General features: G+C 34.3%; 1 long non-coding RNA gene across 3 annotated transcripts in view; it reads right to left on the bottom strand.

The window, feature by feature from the left end:
- Positions 1 to 813, bottom strand: part of LOC147845581 (uncharacterized) — a 73,743-nt gene extending 72,930 nt beyond the window's left edge. For 2 of the 3 annotated variants that reach the window (XR_015480602.1, XR_015480604.1), the window contains exons 1-2: positions 551 to 813; positions 249 to 278 (exon numbers count right to left, since the gene is read on the bottom strand). This is a non-coding gene — a long non-coding RNA (uncharacterized LOC147845581). Of the gene's footprint in view, positions 1 to 248; positions 298 to 550 lie in introns of those variants that run through there. The other variant, XR_015480603.1, reaches the window with a different exon arrangement.
- Positions 814 to 6,000: the final 5,187 nt, after the last annotated feature.

Here is a 6,000-nt window from a genome sequence, read left to right on the forward strand (position 1 = left end):
AGTAAAAGCCTTAGTATACTACTACAGCATTTATTACAGCTTATCAGTTCACTATAGTTTATACTAAGGTAAGCTGTAGCATACATTAACAAACTGTTGTAAATACCATAATATATACAGTCACTTTACTATATTATAGCTTAAAAATCACTACTATTTACTGTAAATTACTATATTTTTTGTCATGTAGGTGGATAACTTCAATTACAACAATCCAGATAATAATTGTAAAAATCAGGTTCACTTACATACAGTACATACCTCACTGCCTAGGGACCCTGTGAATTGAGACACAGTTTAGATAGTGTACATTTAAGCATAAGGCCCAGTGAAACAGAGTTGAAGGGAACAGAGACGCACACACTGACGCGATTACAGGACATTAAATGTGACTTATTCACTGCATGCGAAGCCCTTGAGACTCCACGAAATCTGTTAGTGAGTTATCATCGGCCATCATTCACCTTCACAGTCATGTGTGAGAGAGTGTGTGTATGTGAGTGTGAGTGTGTGCGGCTCTGTCTCCTCAGCACAAATGTGTTGCTCTCACCCCTGGCTTTACTATAATCGTAGTGCCGAGCTAAGCAGAGTGAAAGCTCAGGAAACAGCGGCCGTGTCCACAGCGCTCCATTCAGGGGGAGAGAGGCTCAGTCCTGGCACTGAAAGCTCAGATTACACGCTACATAAAGGGACGCCTGTATCAGCAAGGGCACCATCACATTATACTAAAGTCCCTCTCTGTTGTGTGAGGGAGAGGACAGAAGGGAAACAAATGCCCGCAGAGCTACTTTCAGCTACGCAACAACCACGTGTGCAGAACTAGTTCAAGGGTTAGTGAACATGCGCTCGTCATTTACTGATTGCACCTTATTGAAGATATCCTGCAACTCAAGCTCAATGAAAATACATGCTTCAGGCAACATTTTCATGCGTAGCGTAAAATACGCTACTCTATGTACGTTTCATTGGAAGGTTCAGATGTCAAATTCACAAGAGGGCGCTGTTTAAATTATTTTCAAATCAGTAATATGCTACTTAGAATACGTTTTGCTGTATGTTTCAGATACACGCATCTTACATCACATTAGTAGAGGACAGAAGGCAAACAAATAACTGCAGAGCAACCTTCAGCTACGCAACAACCACGTGTGCAGAACTAGTTTAAGTTAGTGAACACACTTTTGTTTACTTATCGCACCGTCAGATCACAACTGAAGGTATTCTGCAACGTAGGCACATTGGAGATATGTACTTCAGCCAACATTTTTTTGCGTAGCGTAAAATACGTTGCTCCAGATACGTTCCGTTGGATGTTTCAGATGTCAAATCCACTAGATGGCACTGTCTACATTTCTAAAAATAAATAATATGCTACTTAGAGTGCGTTTTGCTGTAAATTTCGGATACACATCCTTCTTGTACACCATCACATTACACTAAAGTTCTTCTCTGTTGTGTGAAGGAGAGCACAGAAGTGAAACAAATGCCCGCAGAGCTACTTTCAGCTACGCAACAAACATGTGCACAGAACTAGTTCCAGGAGTAGTGAACACTCTCTCGTCATTTACTTATTGCACCTTATTGAAGATATTCTGTGACTCAGACTCATTGGAAATATATGCTTCAGCCTACATGTTTTTGCCTAAAGTAAAATACATTGCTTCGGGTATGTTTCGTTGGATGTTTTAGATGACAAATCCACTAGAGTGCGATGTCTAAGTTTTTTTCAAATCAGTAATATCCTACTTAGGGTACGTTTTGTTGTGCGTTTCTGATACATGTTCTTGTACACCATCACATTATACAAAAGACCTTCTCTGTTGCGTGAGGGGGGGACAGAAAGGAAACAAATGCCCGTAGAGATACTTTCAGCTACGCAACAAACTTGTGCGCAGAATTAGTTCAAGAATTAGTGAACACGCTCCCGTCATTTACTTATTGCACCTTAATGAAGATATTCTGCAACTCAGACTCATTGGAAATACATGCTTCAGCCTAAATCGTTTACGTAGCGTAAAATACATTCCTATAGTTTTGTTGGATCTATGAGATATCAAATCCCCTTGAGGGCGCCGTCTACATTTCTTCAAATCAGTAATACGTTACTTAGGGTATGTTTTGTTGTACGTTTTAGATACACGTCCTTCTTGTACACATCTATGAGAAGGAAGACCTTATCAGATCACCTAGACCAGCGAACCAATTATCTAAATTCAACCAATAGAGTTTTCAAAAGCCAACATAAGATCAAAGTGCACTGTGACCTTGTAGGTTAACCTCGATTTCACATTATATCTTTTTTCATGCTTCGAACTCAAGTGCTCAGTACAGCTTCATACATAGTAAGCTACTGAGCAAACTGACCATGGCGGAAAAATTCTTTGCATTTGATTACAAATCATAGACACTGTTAAGATGTTTTGTGGTGTTTATTTGGCGTTTGGTGCAAATAACTGCATGAAAAAATAACCCCTTATTCGTTGATAACATATCCCTGTAAATATCATTAATGCGAAAAGGAATAAAGATTTTTAGCATCATACTGCCCTGCAGTGTTTGTTTTAATGAAGTTTACAGGTTAAAACAAACACTACATTTGTTTTAACCTGTAAACTGCATTAAATTTACATACAGTTGAAGTCAGAATTATTAGCCCCCCTGTTTATTTTTCCCCCCAATATTTACTAGATATTTTTCAAGACACTTCTATACAGCTTAAAGTGACATTTAAAGGCTTAACTAGGTTAATTAGGTTAACTAGGCAGGTTAAAATAAATAGGCAAGTTACTGTATAATGATGGTTTGTTCTGTAGACTATCTGAAAAAATATAGCTAAAAGCAGCTAATAATTTTGACCTTAAAATGTTTTTTAAAAAATTAAAAACTGCTTTTATTCTAGATGAAATAAAACACATAAGACTTTCTGCAGAAGAAAAAATATTATCAGACATACTGTGAATTCCTTGCTCTGTTTAACATCATTTGGGAAATATAAAAAACTCAAAGAGGGGCTAAGAATTCTGACTTCAGCTGTGTATGACAAAATGACAGACAGCACAGTGGTGTTCACAGCGACCTAAGTTCGATTCCCGGCTCAAAGTCCTTTGCCAATCCATTTCTTATCTCTGCTCACATTCCTGTCTGTAATCTCCACTGTCCTGTCCATTAATAAAGAAACCTTAAATACAGTTTAAGTCAGAACTATAGCCCTCCTGAATTATTAGCTCCCCTGTATATTTCATTTAAATTATCCCTTCCAGCAAAATTATTGCAAAAAATAAAATAAAATAAATAAAAATAATAATAATAATAATCAAGCAAGTAAAGGAACCACTTGAGATCCAATCACATTAGCTTTCCAGGCACAGTCAAATTTTTGATACCAAAAATATATATTTTTATTGTTCAAATCAATATCAAACTCAGTTTTGCATGTTTTATGCACAATTTTGGATTAGAAGAAATTAAATGTATCTTCAGGGCGACAATTTTAGTTGCATTTGTGACTGAAAAATTACAACCAGGCTAGTATAAATGTTGTATATAATGACACAAAAGATATATGAACATATTCATCTGTGAAATATAGAATTCAGATACAGTATTAAAGTGAGTTTGTGTTGTGATGTTGATGTTTATGGCGAAATGCAGGAGAAAATAATCCTTAGAAATTCGTACTGTAATAGAACTTTTAGGTAACAATTGATACAGTAAAATTTAATATTTTTGGCGTATTTTGGATGCTACCTTTTATATTAGACAAAAAAAAAAAACATTTATTAAAATAAATAAGAGGTCATTGAAAATACAGTGGTTTTGCTTGTGGAGTTTTGACTTGAAATTTTGATTTCACCTTTTATTTTAGGGCAGCTACAGTTCTTTGCATCGTAGCATTTTTATGGAGTATCATAAAATGTGCATAAATCAAGTGGATGAAAACAGCAAACGATAATAGCATTATCATGTTTAGCAGATTAGCACAGCATTATAAGAAGCCTGAAAGAATGTTAAAGAGCCCCTATTGTGGATTTTTGAAAATGACCTTCCATGTAGTGTGTAACAGCTCTGAGTGAATGAAAACATTGTCATTGGCTAAAATCTGTGCTCTTTCCTGACCTCTGACACTGCCAAAGCTCTGTAGTGCTTAAGCTACACTGAATTGGTCCTCACAGCGCTTATGTTCTCCGACTGTGTTTTCAGTCAGCTCATGCATTTAGATTTGTCATTTAGCGGACGCGTTTATCCACAGGGAATTGTGAAGCACTAATTACTGCAGCCTGAGGTTAAGGTCACACAAGGACACAACTGCGGGTCATCATGTACTGTATCAGCACAGATGCAATCCAGTTATTATATATATTAGGGCTACATGATATTGGAAAAATCTGATATTGCGATATTTTATCTTTCTGGAATAATATTGTGATATGAAAACAGTTTAACAAGATAGTTTGAATAAAACTGTTTGATGATTTTCTAGGGTGTTTAAGTATATTCAAGTACAGAAATTAAACAATCCCTATGCAATTAAATGTTTTTCCTACATTGTTTTGTCTCGTTTCCAGTCCAAATATCAAAAAATTCTTAGATCAAGTCAAAATATTGCTTTGTTTTCAACTTCAGAAGAAATACATCAAAATTAAGAGTTTTTCCTTAAAACAAGTACAATTATCTGCCGGTGGGAAGTTGAACAATCTTGTTTTTGCTTTGAAATGTAGATTTTTGAACAAGAAAAAGAGAAAAAATTCCAAGTAAGAAAACTGTTTATTTATTTATTTTAAAATTATTACTATTTTTTTGCATAAATAATTTATAAATACAGTAATAAATAAAATTCTGTAGCTCCTGGTCGACTATATTTCAAACTCAACACTGCATCTCTTGCGATGAGACTATTGCCAATGTGCACATTGCAATATCGATGCTGAAACATATATATATATATATATATATATATATATATATATATATATATATATATATATATATATATATATATATATATATATATATATATATATATATATATACATATATATATATATAAATTAGGGCTGCACAATATATTTATGTATATATGTATATATATATATATATATATATATATATATATATATATATATATATATATATATATATATAATTTATATTTATATATTTATACTCAACATATACTCAACATTTAGCAGTAGAAAAATTGAAATGAGAAAAAAACACAGCTTGAAATAAATCTGAAAAAGCAATTTTCTGGATGTAAATAAAAGAATGATATTTAAAGGGATATGTCACCCAAAAAATGTATATTACCTCATTGTTTACTCTTTGTTTTCGATAATTCTGGTTGCTGGCATCGATTGATTTCCATAGTAGAGTAAACAATTAGTCAATGGGTGCTGGCTACCAGCATTCTTCAAAAGATCTTCTTTCGTGTTCAGACAGAAACTCAAACAGTTTTGAACAAGACTGCAGTGTTTTTAAAGCCTAATGTCGTAAAATGTGCATTAAAATAGACAGGATAATAATAAATAGGCTAACAACATAGCATCATGATAATAGAATTTTCATGTTGTAAACAAACAGATGGTAACCAACCACAATAATTTGATGTGTATCAACTGTTTTCATGAATTCCAGCTGTATCTATTTCTCGAAAGCAAATGATACACTTCCCCTCTAATCATTCAACGCCTCGCAATAAAGCAAATGACCAACACAAGAACAGACAGTGAGAATATCAGAGGCTGCACACACACACACACATACTTGTATATATGGTTTATAAGCAGGGGTGAACTTAACCAATAAGCGAGGTAAGCATCCGCTTAGGGCCCTGGGAATTAGGGGCCCCCGATCAATACTAAGAGGCCTATATTAATCACATAGCTCTTTTAAACATTCTTTATATGTTGTAAAAATCTGTCTATAACTGTTAAGATTTTAACCTTATTACTTCTTTTCAAAATCAGGGAGCCCCATGAATAATGGAACGTTCCTTCTGTA

Source organism: Danio rerio, chromosome 3, assembly GCF_052040795.2.
Source record: "Danio rerio strain M-AB ecotype USA chromosome 3, GRCz13ab, whole genome shotgun sequence".
Taxonomy (NCBI): domain Eukaryota; kingdom Metazoa; phylum Chordata; class Actinopteri; order Cypriniformes; family Danionidae; genus Danio; species Danio rerio.